The sequence below is a fragment of the Haliotis rufescens genome, unplaced genomic scaffold, assembly GCF_023055435.1.
Source record: "Haliotis rufescens isolate VD_foot unplaced genomic scaffold, xgHalRufe1.0.p SCAF_12, whole genome shotgun sequence".
In the NCBI taxonomy this organism is placed as follows: Eukaryota; Metazoa; Mollusca; class Gastropoda; order Lepetellida; family Haliotidae; genus Haliotis; species Haliotis rufescens.
The window spans coordinates 14,585,994-14,603,738 of record NW_025963802.1 but is presented as its reverse complement, the minus strand read 5'-3'; the positions used below and the strand labels follow the sequence as shown (position 1 = coordinate 14,603,738).

At 40.8% G+C, this 17,745-nt stretch overlaps 1 protein-coding gene across 1 annotated transcript in view; it reads right to left on the bottom strand.

Moving 5' to 3' along the window:
• LOC124119575 overlaps positions 1-4,113 on the bottom strand; it is a 55,971-nt gene extending 51,858 nt beyond the window's left edge. Inside the window, exon 1 of the mRNA XM_048393379.1 lies at positions 3,499-4,113. The gene's annotated coding sequence lies outside the window, so the exon portion shown is untranslated. The remainder of the gene's footprint in view (positions 1-3,498) is intronic.
• Positions 4,114-17,745: the final 13,632 nt, after the last annotated feature.

Genomic DNA, 17,745 nt, shown 5'->3' with positions numbered 1-17,745 from the left:
GGCACTGCAATATTAATAACTGCAAGCCTCACTGTCGCACTGCAATATGAAAGCTGCACGCCTCACTGTTGAGACATTGCATTGCAAATAACCCGAAACATTACTGTCGTACAGTGCAATAAGACTGAATTCATGCTTTTCATGAAGTGAACATAGATACGTAACTGCATGCTTTTCTGTATGCTTTAGTATCGGGCACTGCAATATGAATGTCGGCACGCCTTAATGTCGAACATTGCAATACGTATGTCACCATACCTAAATGTCGGACCATGCAATAAGAATACCAACATGTGTTTTAATGTCCGGCCATGCAATATGAATGCAGTGGATATTGTACCGTTTGTCAATATAGTGTACGTGTGTAACTTGGTACTGTCCTGTCGGTCCATTCACAGACACTTCGTATCAGTTACAACCATGAGTTGCAATATGATTATCCAACAAAGCATCTTCAATAGCTGACTGTTCAAACATGGGCATATTTAATCAATCACAGAAAGCTTTAGAAGTCGATCTTGACGCAAAATCAATAACAGCAATCCTGTTTGATTTTCTGTCTGAATTTGTAAACCTCGGTATTGGCACATCCATATTCACCATTCCGAGCGTCAAGACACCGAGGACAGAGAGCACTCTATCTGAATAACATTGCATACGTGTGAAGCTAATCAAGCCGTATGATCACTTCTATAGCCTGGCTACTGTCACCCTTGAACGTCCCCATCTAGGCATAACGCTGAATATGACTCATTTCATACTCCAAAAACAGATGGGGTCAGTGCCCCATACGTTCCGATCCCGATCCCTGAGAATTGAAACAGTTCTGTTTCCTGCACATGTCAGCAAGGATACTCATCCTGGACAATACTGTTCCCATTCCTACAACAACAACCGCACCTACTGCCACTGCCCCTACAACTACCACCACCACAAAGGCCATTCAACAAAAACATCATTTTGACGTATCCCAAAGACTATCGGGTTTCACTGTACTACTACTACTACTACTACTACTACTACTACTACACTATTCTCACTCGGGTGGTCAGGCTCACAATATCAATCACTGGATTGTCTGGTTGAGACACGAATATTTACAGGCCGCCGTCGCATATCAAGAATATTGCCGTGTGCGGTGTTAAATAACAAACTACCACTACTACCACTACTACTACTACTACTACTACTACTACTGAAGTACTACTACTACTACTACTACTACTACTACTACAATTACTACAACTGAAGATCCGGGGTAGAATAGGTCTTTAGAAACCCATGCTTACCGTAAGAGGCGACAAAGGGGATCGGGTGGTCAGGCTCGCTCACTTGGTTGATGCATGTCATTGTATCCCAATTGCGTGGATCGATGCTCATGATGTCAAACACTGGATTGTCTGGTCCAGACTCGATTATTTAAAGACCGAACTACTTCTACTACTACTGCCAAGCTCGATATGGTTTTACCTAATTACAAGAACCACTTAACAAACAATATTAAATGAATCAAACCTTTAAAACATTCAAACAAATGCTAATTGTACCAATTTCTTTTATTTGCTAAACGAAATATGTCCTACATACATATGCTTACCTAAAAAATAAACTAAGGAAAATTGGTCCAACTATTAACGAAATTATTTTATTTATTATGTCATTGTCATTAATTATCATTAATCATCACTAGTACCACCACGATAATTGTGTCATTATTATTGCGTATATGACAGCTACATGTGTCATCTGTCTAGATATTATTGCTCCCACAAACGTCGTTTTACCCAGAGGTGGGTTGGTTGGGGTCAAAGCGCAGTACAGTGTCGTGTAACGCACCAAGAGTCTGCTTATCTCGTGTTTGAATCCCAAGTAACGATCAGTTTTTCACGTCCATATGTTTCACCAAAGTGATCGCCTACGACCTATGTAACTGTGTGCCTTACTCCCATACCTAGCTGATCTCACTGATATAAGTACAAAAAGCGGCACCCACTCACTCACTCGAAATACACCTCTCTTGGTCTACATAATTCCAGAATTAGAAATCACCTTTAGGCCGTTAATCACTCATCTCAGCCACCATCACACATGGAAGTTCAGGCAAAGTGGTTCATAAAAATGTCATCCAATGGTTGCTTTGATCGTCGGAAATCAGCGGCGGGTCCCGCTGCAACACCTGGGCTGCGTTACATATATAGACGGTGTTCTAGTCGATAACATGAGGCAATTAGTAGGAGCGTTAGGGCGTGGGTAGTGTGGTTATGACTGCTGAAGTGTACTAGGAGAGCATAATTGCTGTGAGGCAGTGCTGAAAAGGTTGTCATGTGTATATGTTGGTGTTTAATGGTAGAGTTGTCTCCTTAAACTGGGCGAGTGCTGCCTAAGTGACACAGCTCTCACGTGTATGATAAACTTGTCCAACACATCATTAACAACATGCACTCAGTGGTGTTTTTGTGATCCCTATTTCAAACGGCCGTCTGAACAAACAGTCTGCAGTAGGCGGCAGACAGTGTGAAACGACTAGAAACAGACAGCACACAGTCTGAATCTATCCTGGTACAGACAACAGATCTTCTGAATCATGACTGTAACAGACATCAGACAGTATGAACAGAAACACGAAACAATCAGAAAGTATGAACCTAAACTGGAATCAGACATCAGACAATTTGAATCTAGACAGGAAACAGACATCAGACAGTCTGAATCTAGACTTGAAACAGACATCAGACAGTCTGAATCTAAAATGGACACCCCTTTAACCACCGGAACAAATGACTGCGCAAGGCCCTAATGGCGGCCACTAGTATATGTGCAGTGTTCCGTGTAACACAATGTCATAATCCAACCAAATAGGTTCGTACAATCACAAACATCGGAAAATAACATGAAAGAGAACGCCCCGATTTGCATTCTAAAGACCATTTCGCTCGTTATGCAGATCTTCTTGCTCGGGAAGCAACAGGTTGTAACTGATAGGACGTGATCCATCTTGTGTACCTAGCGGACACAGTGTTTTCATGACAATGACAAATGGCAGGGATCTGTGTTTATTATCAAAGACAGATAACTAAGATACATTTTCAGCCCATAAAGACTAATTACGAACATTCCGTAGATTTGTATTGTAGCATTTGTCATCCCAACCAAACACACAGGACATAACCAGATGGTATTCTTGTATTCCAATTATTCTCCGTTAACTGGACCCTGTCAATTTGTTTGCGAATCTCTAGTCATGCTCAGAATATCGTCGTCAGTAACTCCGTCTGCGGGCTCCCAACTAGGTATTTATCGTCATTTATTCGTGGCGTAATACCCAGATACGAGGAAGAAAATCAAGTACTAAGGTCAATGTTTCGCACGCACTGACGCGGTAATATACACGTATATGTTTAATTACCATGAATCTGCCTCTAGTTGATTCATGCAGCATGGCGTTAAATGTCCTGTATGAGGACAAGTATAAATGGAAGGATGGCATGGAGTACTTACCTATTGACACGTACCACCTGTTGAACTGATATACGTGTAGTTTTCTTCAGTGTCTTAGAATCACACCCATGTTTCCAATGTAGTTACTTCGTAGCTCTTGAGGGAGAATCAGCTTGCCTGACCGGTCAATCACATTGATCTATCGATCTCTCAGACGTAGCAACAGCGTGCTCGGAATCACTGGCAGAGTGTTCTACTGGTGATTGTTGCGGATATAAGACAGTTTGCGTCACTGCAGTTGCTGCCGCTAGCCGTGCAGACGACACTAAGGCTTGAAGAACACAGGATAAACAGGCGTTGGTGGTTAACGGTGAAGAGATAAAACAGTCTCAAAGGGAGGTAACTGGCGTTGAGATTTCACTAACGGGGACTTCCCGGCTGTTGACGATTCTCCTTTTCTTCGCCACAGAGAAACCACCTCGCCTGATCAATAAACGCACGGCTCACGTGCAAATATTACCGACACCATTTTGTTAGTTGAGGCCAGTTGCTGTTAGCCCCTGTTATTAGTCTGTTCTCGCAAACACGACTCACTTCAAGGTTGGACCAAGGTGTACTGTGTTTATTCCAGAAGGAACTGACGACGTATCGCCACCGGGACGCCCCTCTCATCCTCTCCCCCCTCCCACCTGCAACCCTAACACACCGCCCTACCGCTTTCGTCACTTAATGGAGAATTTGTTCAGGTGTGATTCGTCAATGAAGTATACAATACGATACCACGGCATTTTTCACCGTGTATCTATATACTTCGTTTCAGAATGCACTTTTTCATTTTAAAGTAACCTGAAAATTAATCATTTGAAGGTAAACAACATTGATTGATTTTCTACGTGTCAACCACGTATGGCCTGATTGTGTGGTTGTCTGCAAGGGCATTGCTACTTGCACTATTGAAGGCGTGTCAGCTACTTAGCGGTGTAAAGCTATGACGTGTCCTATTAAGTTATATCTGGGACATTTACTCACTGTAAGAAGTTTAATAACTCATTTGACACACATTTCCTAGGGGATGTGTGTGACACTATACACAGCGTGAGTCAGACCCAGCCGAGCGTACTTGGCGAACTATAAGGTCAAACAACATGACGAGACATTATTTTGCATAAGTGAGCCTGTAAACAATCTAAACGCCTCGTATATAGTAACACCTGCCGTTCAGCCAGAAATGTTAACAGTCTTGTAAGCCTTGACAGTAAATAGACAAACTTTTATATATTTGGGGATGCGAGGTTGATTTTTGTTTGCTTGTTTGTTGTTTTGTTGTTTTGTATTTATTTATTTATTTATAAAAAAGATTCACCGCGGTCGTCAATACACGCTATCGGGGTATAATACACCGACATACACAAACTGTAAATTATCCAATAACACTGGTAGATGACGCTGTCGTTCATGGCAAACTTGAGATAATTAAAATTAATCTGTAATGTCGTGTTACATATGTAACCTTAAAACATAGCAGTCTAATAATACACGTTTGGTCGATGATCTCTATTCCTTAAAAAGTAAAGCAAACTTATTTTTTGGCCCCACAACGTGTGTATAATGTTTTCTTTTCATCAAACCACAGAGTGTTTTTATTTGATTTGTTGTTCTGTTTAAATGGGACAGCCATTAGGCCCACATGACGTATCCGCAAGTCGCTGTCTCTACGGGCGCATTTAGGGCACGGTGGATAAAAAAACATGTCAATAAAAACGAGTGATACGAAACAGTTAAGATTTGTGTTGCTCTAGGACGTCAGGTCGCCTGGCAATTCACGGTATCCCAGAGGCGACAAGGCCAGGCCTTCAACACAGCACCGCAACCATTAATAAACTATACTTAATGAATAATGAATACCCTTTCCCAATACCATACACTAACCTTATCCTGAATAAATATAATTCAAGCCTCGGCATTGATATCAGATTTAAAAGAGTTGATTCATTTCACGTCATATACCTGTCTGTAATGTTTGTTTGTTTGTTTGTTGTTTAACGCTGCACTCCAGCTATATGACGGCGGTCTGAAAATAATCGAGCCTGGACCAGACAATCCAGTGACTGATGTCATGAGCATCGATCCACGCAATTGGGACACGATGACATGCATCAACCAAGTCAGCGAGCCTGACATTTCATATGTGATGTTGCATCACAACACAACTAGGACAGAGACCTAGGTAAGCCGATTATCACTCATATTACAGTAACCTACAACGCCCCAGGTCAGAATCACTTCCTGGTCCACGCAGCGTTTGCACTGGAGGGAAGGGAGCCAACTACGGGTGACTCATCAAACGACAGTGTGAACTATACATAGGCACATCTGTGAACAAGCCTTGCACCCATAAATTTAGATACACAATTCCAATTTGTGTGTCGTTATATCAATTATTGCGATAAATTCGTTTAAAACTTAATTTGGGGAACATTTATACAGATTCAAAGTACTAATACTTGCTCTCAATAACAGAGCCTAATTCAAATAGGTGATCTCAGCGCTACGATTGTCGTACCTCTATGTTAAAGTATGGAAGTTGCGATGGTATTCGCGCTACGCTCACTTTGTGGAACGGGGCCCTGAAGAGTAAACCTGGAGAAGCCTAGGTACATACAACGTTTAAACAGTCTATAGATACGAACACATAGGTGCAAGCGACTTCAGGACTTTAACAACAAATTGATATATAGGTACATACGACTTCAGAACAGAAACAACATATTGATACATAGGTACATACGTCTTCAAAAGAGTAACAACATATGACACATAGGTACAAACGACTTCAGACCTCTAACAACATATTGATACATAGGTACATACGACTTCAGAACAGAAACATCATATGATACATAAGTACATACGTCTCCATAACAGAAACAACATATGATAGATAGGTACAAACGACTTCAGATCAGAAACAACATATGACACATAGGTACATACGACGTCAGAACAGAAACCACATATGATGAATAGAAACATACGTCTTCATAAGAGAAACAACATATGATAGATAGGTACAAACGACTTCAGATCAGAAACAACATATGACACATAGGTACATACGACTTCAGAGCTGGCGGTCTGTAAATAATCGAGTCTGAACCAGACAATTCAGTCATTGACATCGTAAGTATCGATCCACGCAATTGGAATACGATGACATACATCAACCAAGTCAGCGAGCCTGACCACCCGATCTCATTAGTCGCCTCTTACGACAAGCATAGTCGCCTTTTGCGGCAAACATGGGTTGCTGAAGACCTATTCTACCCCTGATCTTCTCGAGTCAGTGGTAGATGTGTGAGATAGTAGAAGTTGCATGTGTAACCCCGTGCAAAACAACATTGTACGTTAAAGAACGGATGGTAAACCTTGCTACAGTGAATCAGAGTGACTGTTATTTTTCGCCCCTTTTCATAAGATTCCAATCACATGGCGAGAGACACATTATGTCCATGTGGGGAATCACTTACGAGCGTTCGGCTGATAAACTAACGCTTTAACCACTAGGCTACCCACCACCCTTTACCACCACAGTCGCTGTATATGCTCTTTTTGAAACATACCTATCAGCCTTAGTTTGATTTCCAGGCGTTAAGCGGTAGATATTTAGGCGAAAATAATTCAGCGCGTGCATAATCCAGTCGCTTATAGCAAAAGCGCAGATAAGAGTGTTCCTTCAAGCCTTGATACAGTTCACCAAACTTTCTATACGCCATCATTTAATCTTGAATATCAAGCTTGTTTTGCAAAATACTGTCTTTTTAACTAATATACAGAAATACAGCTTTCTAATGGCAAATAAAACATGTGTTTCAACATTGCCAAAACGCTCCATCATAATGCCAACCGTCGAGCATTAATCTATTATTGATGGAAATGTATAGCGCCTTATAGATTTCATGCATATTTCAAACAGATATTTTTACTTTCATGTGAAGAAAGGTATTGTTTCATTCTGTATATACTGGTCCCTGGCGGTATACATTTGTATGTTTTAAACTGTTTATCAAAGAGCTGTACCTAAGGTTAGACTTAAATAAACTATCTGTCTGTTTGTCTGCCAAAATTACAGATTAAAACAACAAAATGGTCCAATGAAATCCAGGGTAGAATTGGTCTGCAGCAACCAATGCAACCCAGGATAGCAAGCGCCAGGTGCTGAGATCGTATACGGCTCGTGACCAGGTTGTTATTCAGCCTTGGGACCAACTATGTTTACAGGTCTTTACAGTGTTGTCAGTACCCCTAGTGTACAGTACATACACCATGTACACTCAAAAGAGTGAGTGAGTGAGTTAGTTGTGTTTAACGCCGCTTTTAACAGTATTCCAGTCATATCACGGCGTGTCAGCTTCATGTGGGAGGAAAGGCCCAAGTGATGCAGGTCTTAGACGTTTACCACTTCGGTGAAACCCACGAGCACGGGTATGGTGCTGACAAACCTAGAAACATAATCGGGGCGAACCGGGATTCGAACCCACAATCATAGGTTTCTGGCGTGCCCAAGGGACGCAACTCTGCACAGCGAATTGCGGCGCCTTAGACGACTGGGCCACCCTGTACACTCAAAAGAACCCAGTCGTCCGATGGTGGAAACACGAATACGTGTATATCACCCGAAACACTAGTGTCATAACTTGTGGTGACTTAGTTCAAATGTGTCTCTGTTCACCGAGCATGGAATGGGTGACCGATATGTGAGGTGGATGGTAAAACCCTTTAGCGCCCCTAGGCAGCTTGGGTTGTATACTCCCCAGGGAGTTGAGAATGATAAAACTGGAATGCAAACGGATCCACTGGTCGGGGAACAAATAAAATCGCATTTGAGCAGATACCGGGATACCTGTGTTATATAAATGTATATTGCATAAGAAAAAGAGGTAACTAACTGGATCGGGTGGTCAGGCTTGCATTGCGAAGATCGATGTTCATGACGTCAGTCGTGTCCCTTAGTCACGCCAGAAACCTATGATTGTGGGTTCGAATCCAGGTTCGTCCCGATTATGTTTCAAGGTTTGTCAGCACCATACCCGTGCTCGTGGGTTTCACCGAAATGGTAAACGTCTGAGACCTGCATCACTTGGGGCTTTCCTCCCACATTAAGCTGACACGACGTGATATAACTGGAATACTGTTTTAAGCGGCGTTAAACCCAACTCACTCACTCATGATGACAGTCACTTGGTTGTTTGTGTTTTGCGCCTCACAAGTCGTGTCCCTGTATGTCAATTTACAAGTATGTGTCATGGTGATGTTTACACGTCCATTTTACTGTCACATAGGTCGTGTCCCTGTATGTCAATTTACAAGTATGTGTCATGGTGATGTTTACACGTCCATTTTACTGTCACATAGGTCGTGTGCCTGTATGTCAATTTACAAGTATGTGTCATGGTGATGTTTACACGTCCATTTTACTGTCACATAGGTCGTGTGCCTGTATGACAATTTACAAGTATGGTGATGTTTACACGTCCATTTTACTTTCTCATAGGTCGTGTGCCTGTATGACAATTTACAAGTATGGTGATGTTTACACGTCCATTTTACTTTCTCATAGGTCGTGTGCCTGTATGACAATTTACAAGTATGGTGATGTTTACACGTCCATTTTACTTTCTCATAGGTGGTGTGCCTGTATGTCAATTTACAAGTATGGTGATGTTTACACGTCCATTTTACTTTCTCATAGGTGGTGTGCCTGTATGTCAATTTACAAGTATGGTGATGTTTACACGTCCATTTTACTGTCACATAGGTGGTGTGCCTGTATGTCAATTTACAAGTATGGTGATGTTTACACGTCCATTTTACTTTCTCATAGGTGGTGTCCCTGTATGTCAATTTACAAGTATGTGTCATGGTGATGTTTACACGTCCATTTTACTTTCTCATAGGTGGTGTGCCTGTATGTCAATTTACAAGTATGGTGATGTTTACACGTCCATTTTACTTTCTCATAGGTGGTGTCCCTGTATGTCAATTTACAAGTATGGTGATGTTTACACGTCCATTTTACTTTCTCATAGGTGGTGTCCCTGTATGTCAATTTACAAGTATGGTGATGTTTACACGTCCATTTTACTTTCTCATAGGTGGTGTGCCTGTATGACAATTTACAAGTATGGTGATGTTTACACGTCCATTTTACTTTCTCATAGGTCGTGTGCCTGTATGTCAATTTACAAGTATGTGTCATGATTAAACTTTACATGGCCATAATAATGCCCCCTGAGCCATTAGTCGGACGGATGTTAAATTAATTGTTCATTCACACACGTTTTTAATACTGCTATATATATCACGTGATATTTAAATAAGAATTATTCTCTGAGAATAGCCGCTGTGAGAAGGTACAAGATTCACATCAGATCAATACAGGATGCAAGCATCAAGTGACATAGATCTTTGCTGTCACCACTAAAAATCAAAGAACTCAGTGACGCCAGAATAATTCAACTTACGACACCATTATCCAACTCTATCAGAATATAAAATGAAACATCTCCCTTGTGACCAGTTATAGACTACCCTCATAGTGAAAAGAACCCGCTTTCTATTATTAATCAGAAAAACCGACTGTGACTGTCCTGGGGAGAGTTTAACTCAGTTCATAGTAACAGCACGACCGCGACGTAAGTCTTAAAGAATAGGCGTTAGGAACTGTCACCTTGTGGGAATCGAACACAGGCAACGCACCAACCAAAGGGTTATTTTCGCGTCCTGGGTTATTGAGTTCTTGAATGATTTATCAAATCTCAGACTACAAAGAGGGACTTGATTCAGATCGAGGAACTGGATCGATTGTCGACAGAAGCTAAAACACAATGGAATTATGCACAACGTAACACCCGTCGTGCGTGAAGGTGAGGGTGCTATAGAATTTGTTGAGGAAATCTCAAAGGTTTTAATCAGCTAGGTACAATGGACAGTTCACGCGTTTTTGATAAAACGTAGTCCCGATTGCAGACATGTAGTTGGAGAATGCGAAATTGTTTCATGCGGCCATGTCAGTTTAGCAGCTTAAAATCATTTGTTTTTATCATGGTAATATCCTGAAAAATTCGAGTTAATGTGCGATTTGTTTGTCTGGAGTCTGGAGCAGACAGTCTAGTGATTGGCATCATAAACATCGATCTATGCAATTGGGAAACGATGACACACATCAACCAAGTCAGCGAGTCAAACCAACCGATCCCGTTTGTCACCTCTTACGACAATCATGTATTGCTGATGACCCAATTCCAACCCGGATCTTTACGGGGGACTTATTGTTACGACATTGCTCAGCATTTCAGTTATATCACTGCGTGTGAGCTTAATATGGAGGAAGAAAGTCCAAACGTAGGTTTTAGACGAGTCCACATGAGTCCCTGCGGGCTAGTGTATGGCGCTGGGAAACAAAGGATTATAAGCGGGGCGAGTCACTGTGGTTCGAACCCCGATCAAGAAATCATCGATCAAGGGGAGAGAGAGAGAGAGAGAGAGAGAGAGAGAGAGAGAGAGAGAGAGAGAGAGCAAGGGGGAGAGAGAGAGAGAGAGAAAGAGAGAGAGAGAGAGAGAGAGAGAGAGAGAGAGAGAGAGAGAGAGAGAGAGAGAGAGTGTGTGTCACTGCACACTGCAAAATTGTGTTATGATAAAGATACTAGAAAGGTACAATACGTCATACAATACGTTAAGCAGGGTGTAACCATAAAAAAAATAACGTGGAGTCATTGTAAAAATATAATTTATTGCCAAGTGCATCAACAACAGTGCACAATATCACACGCACAATCATTCAATAAGATGCATGTAAAACGTTACCAGCTTTATATTACAGCATTAGTTGCCCATCCTACCAAGTTCATTACGCCTATGGGTCGAAAATATCCGAAATAATCATATTCCCCGATAAAAAATCATGTTGATTTTGCAGATTTAACTAAATACAGGTACATCGAATGTGTAACGGCTGCGCACCGTCTCGGATGTAGACGCTCTTGGGAATAGGAGCTAAATGCGATGTACTCGCTCGACTGAGTGTGTTTAATCATAGCGAATGGGAGCAGGGAGTGGGTACACGACTTTTTAAAGTCATCTTATATTTGTCAACGAATGTCAGTCACTCTATAAAACCTTTCAAACTCCCGGATGCGCCTCTGAATATTGTGACATTTCGATATTTTCGACTCTTGCGCGACATATTATAATTTCCATGAAGCAACAACGATTGACGATTCAGGGGAGATAACTAGCGCACAGTCGTCAACATCCACGCACAGTAAAAGAAATTCTTTTGGCCCTGTTTGTTTAAAACTAACAGAATTGATCCCTACTGCGTTATGCTTTGGTTCAGACGTTGGTTCATCTGTGTTGTAAAATGAAATACAACAATAGTACTAAAAATATTTTCCCAGGAAGACAAGGATGCTACCCCCTCTATGTGATCACCTTGCTGATGGATGTGGACTGTACCCAATTGGTTTGATCAGACTTATGAAGAGAGACATAACTGTAAATATGCAGGGAGGTTGGACTTCATTCTCCACACAAGTCTGTGTGGTAATTTTACCCAAAGTTTCTGTCATTCCTTTACATTCTTGTGACAATTAATGTTTCATATCAATCAAATGGTGAAAAAATGTAAAATATCAATCATTAATGAATACATGGTCAATATATACACCCTGTACTGAGACTATGGTGGATGTGATGATCTTCTCAATCGAAGATACCACAGAACCACTTCACCTAATACACGTAATTCACATGTGTTTCTACCAAACAGGTGCCAGTTCAGCATGCTTGACAGTAGTAGGACAAATCTGAAATCGGTGAATGAAAGGTGGTTCCTAGAGTAAAACACATGTCGTAACATGATTGTCTATTCCACAATACAAGTGTGAGTGAATTAGTGAATGTTATTTTATGCCACATACATATTCCAGGGGGCTTTTAAAATATAGAGCTGGACCAGGCAAAACAAAGCTGGATCAAGGCCACCTACATTCAGCTTACAACTCAGAGCATGGGCTACTACAAGGGCAGCAATTGAAACTAACATTTCTAGTCTACTAGTCCACTAGTCCAGTAGCCCTTATACTAATAACCTATAACCCCCCCCCAAAAAAAAATAAAAATAAATAAAAATAATAATAATAATAAATAAATAAATAAAAATAAATAAATAAAAATAATATTAAAATAATAATAATAATAATAAAATAAATAAATAAATAAAATAAAAAATGAAAAACAAAATGGCAAATTTCCACCTTCCTTATGATACCTTACTATTGGGCAGTTTGGCTACGACTAGACTATAGGACTAGTGCCTAGTATCTATCACTGCAAGGGGGGGTTGCAATAAATAAATCATCTCTCCATGAATAACTGATACAGTGACATGACTGAAGCAATTACTCTGCCAATAATACTCTCACAGAGTTCAAATGAGTATCACTGACAGTGTGAATGAACATCTGCCATATACAATGTGCCCCTGTACATAAAACACATGAAAATAGCAACTGAAAGACTTATTGATGTTGCCATGATAACAGAAAATGTTTGACTGAAGAAGACTTGAATATATATTGTGGCTCATATGTGACCCCAGTTAGTAGTCATGTAGAAAATATAAATAAAAGATTAATGCAACCTCGCCTGTCCAGAAAAGAGGTGAACTGCATAAAAATATACACACATGTTGATTGTAGAGATAGGTACAAGAATAATATGGTTAAGGCCACAGTAACCAATACATAAATAAGACATGATTGTGGTTCAACAAGTAACCACAGGAACAGTTCAAGTAAACAACAGTATCACATGTCTGGTGATAATCTTCACACAGCAGCACTCATAATGCAGGCACTCTCAACAGCTATCAAATAATATTACAAGCACATGTAGTAACACTGACACTGTCAACAGCCATGTGCAGACACTGAGAGTCAATAGCCATGTGCAGACACTGTCAGTCAACAGCCATGTGCAGACACTGTCAGTCAACAGCCATGTGCAGACACTGTCAACAGCCATGTGCAGACACTGTCAACAGCCACACGGACACTTACACTGTCAACAGTCATGTGCAAATACTGACACTGTCAACAGCCATGTGCAGATACTGACACTGTCAACAGCCATGTGCAGACACTGACACTGCCAACACCAACACAAGACAGCAATATATAGACACTGGCAACAGCAATACCATACAATCTCAGCAACATATACAGACAGTGACGTTGTCAACAGCAATACCAAACATTCTCGGCAATATATACACACAGAGACACTGTCAACAGCAATGCAAGACACAGCAATATATAGACAGTGACAACAGCAATATCATACAATCTCAGCAAAATATACAGACAGTGACACTGTTAACAGCAATACAGGATAACCTCAGCAATATATATATAGACATTAACACTGTCCAAATCCACACACAGAGACACTAACATTGTCAACAGCCACAGACCCAAACCCCAAGACTTTCAACAGCCACATATAGAGTCTCTGACAGTGTTACCAACCACATATACATACCATGTATACAGACACTAACACTGTCAACAGCTGTCTACAGCCGCACAGATGCAACAACATTGTCATCAGCTATCAACTGCCACACATTGATACAATCATACTGTCAACAGTATCAACAATCAACAGACACACAGTCATACTTCAGTGACTTACAAACTGGAGATGGTGTTCGTTATCAGGACAACCAGGTATCAGTTTCTGCAGTGCAGTCTACATCAGAATATAATGATTTGCAGCTCTAAGCTACAGAGTAACCAGGTCCTACATAACAGTACCCTTTGACAATTTTTTTCGAAGTCTTTTTTGGTTTTTATTGACAAAACCAACTACAGTCCTACTGTTCAAACAATATACTGAGGGCATTTATTACAATGAAAATAGTTACTAAATTCCATTACAAACCCTCATCTGTCTATCAATCTCTGCTATTGGCACTAGATCACCCTCAGTTACATCCTCTTAGATAGGAGTCAGAAAGTTTATACAGATATGATGGGTACGTGAGTTTCTTGTCCCTTTTATAGAACTGCAACATTCAATGCTGTGAGGTGAGGTGAAATGGGGTTTAACGTTGCGTCCAAGATTATTGCACTTATAGAGCGACGGGCATACACGTGTGTGTGCGTGTGTGTGGCTGCTTGTACTAGTCCGGACCGATGCTGATTTATAGTGCTAGACTACTGAGATATCATGCCGCAGTTTAACATGAATACCAACACTCAGACACAGTACACTGACTCCGAGCCGACCAGTCTGTGTTTTAGCCCCTTAATGCCGAGTGCCAGGCAGGGTAACAACAAGTACCATCTTTTAAAGTCTTTTAGTGAGACACGGCCGGGGATTGATCCCCCGACCTTCTGCTCTCTGGCAGACGCTCTACCACAGAGGCAGTCCATCAATGCTGTTAGCCCTGTGTGACCTAGGTTTTGTTTTGTTTTGTTTGTTTGTTGTTCAACGCCACACTCAGCAATATTGCAGCTATATGATGGCGGTTTGTAAATAACTGAGTCGGGACCAGACAATCCTGTGATTGACATCACGAGCATCAATCCACGCAATTGGGATCGATCATGACTTAGGTATTATGTGCCCCTCAGTTTTCAAAATCCTGAACCTGCCTATGTATTGTACATATGAAACTCAGCTCTCAGCTGCAACAACCAACCGCTTCCACCACAAGGCCACCATGCTGCTCTGAGAACATTCATAATATACATCATGGCCCATGACATACTTTTGTTCCATGCAGATACCCAGATAAATGATTACATTGAAAATAACTGTTGTACATTTAAGAAATTATCTCTGTGGAAATATGAGAGAAAAAATTATAGATATAGAATGAATTCAGATCTTTTAAAAATGTTCTGAAATGTGGCAGTGTATACATGCTCTGGATACAATTATTACATTAGTGGACATTAGTTACTAGTGACCAGTGACCAAAGGTTGTGATGTATGATGCAATATTGGAATATACAGCATATATTGAATAAGGAAGCTGTTACATAGGTTGCTGATTGAAATCTGTATACAATGAATACCCTGTACAGCTGTGACCTCCATGTTCTGTGACAAAGAAGTTCAAACACTTAACCATACTGAGACTAGAGGTAAATTTTACACATAATGCCTATCATCATAATCATATAGTGAGTTTGGGTGAACGCCGCTTTGAACCGTATTTGTCAGATCACAGTGTGTCAGCTTAATGTGGAGGAAAGCCTGAGGTGAAGCAGATCTTGTATTTTTATACTACTTTGATGAAACCCACAAGCACGGGTATGGTGCTGACAAACCTAGAATATATAATCAGGATGAATCTTGCATTCTAACCCATGATCGCAGGTTTTAGGCCCAAGGACATAACTCTGTATCCACGATTTGATGAAGACATGAACAACTTTAAACAGAAACATATTCATCTTTTAACCAAATATTTTCACATTTTGTTCAACTTAATACCTGGAAACATAACCAGGGTGAATCTGGGAGTTGGGTCCTGACACATCTAAGGGACCTAACTCAGCACAGCAAATTACACAAATGGGCCACCCACTATGTACATGGTCGCCTACAACTCATGATTGAGTCAGATCCTCAAATCTATATCATATCCTTATGTCAACTGCATATTTTACCATGGCACTATCACAAGTATATAAATAAGTTCCATCCTGCATCTAGATCACCTTGCTACGTGAAAACCTGATCCCAGTGAAGACTCAAGGACAGAGACAGTTAAGTCAGACTACAGGACAGAATCAAAGGAACAAAGGTCAGCTTCAGGACCACATGATCACCCAATGATGTCATATGAAATGTACATGTCCGACATGAATTAGACAATCTGACACAGATCATAGACTTGCCATAGGTCTATATCCCACTCAAAAGTAATTGACTAACCGATTCTTTCATATAACCATAGTTATCTGTCATGGCAATCTTTCATATTACATAGTTAATAGTAATATAAAAGAGTTGGTGGTCCTTAACTTTTCTTGAGCAGTATATACATATATCGAACAAGAGGCCCTTGCTTCTGACCTTTAACTAAAGATGGCTTCTATTATTTTCAAGTGATATATGCTGTAACATATACTGGCATAAGAGGCAGTGAAGACGATTGTCAAGGAAGGACTGATGTAAGAATGGCAAAACAAGCATGGGTAAGGTGTCAACAGACCAAACACTAACATCATGACAAAGGGACTGCAGAGCCCTTAGACTATTGACAACACATGCCCCTTCCTCTTTAACAAGGACTGTGTCCCCCGCCATGATATTGCTGGAATATAGCTAAAAGCGGCATAAACCTATACTCACTTTCTTACCTAACAAGGACTGTGTCCCCCACCATGATATTGCTGGAATATTGCTAAAAGCGGCGTGACCTATACTCACTCACTCAACAAGGTCTATACTGCAAAGTTCTAGCAAGCTTAAAGGGAGACTACTCTCTGGAGTCTGCTGTCCATCTTCAGTGTAGGTCTAGATGTTGCTATCATGTGTGCCTTGTGTGAAACTGAGATACTGTTTCCATATAATGGCTATCATTTATTTGTCAATTGTCAGGATCATACAACTTGACTGAGCAAGATCTGTTTAAATGTGACAGCATCCAGCATTCTGTTTATGGAACTCTTGTGTACTACATTAAGGTCTTGTGACACCTATGAAAATATTTACGACAGGGTCCTGCGATCGTTTCACAAAGGTCTCTCACCACACTCTCAGCTAAGGCAAACATTACTTTCCACTAAAAACGTGCCGTCTTAACCTTTGCCCTGTAATCCATGTAGTAAGGCAACACACTCAGCCCTTTTCTTGTGATTTAGGACAGTTTGGATAAATACTACCATAAGTTTTATCCTAACTTTGTTAAAGTATTGTATTCTTAAGACAGTTTAATAAAACATAGTGTTAACTTTAAGAGAGGGATGATCTAAAGGTTATGAGACCCTAGGCTTCCAAGAGCTGGGCCCTGGACTGCCAAATGACTCGAGAAAAGTCCCCCTTTAATCAGACATACACACAACACACATCTGCTATGATTTGGTTGGTTTGTTGTTTAACGCCGCACTCAGCAATATTTCAGCTATATGACAGCGGTCTGTAAATAATCGAGTCTGGACCAGACAATCCAGTGATTAATGTCATGAGCATCGACCCATGCAATTGGGATCGATGACATGCATCAACCAA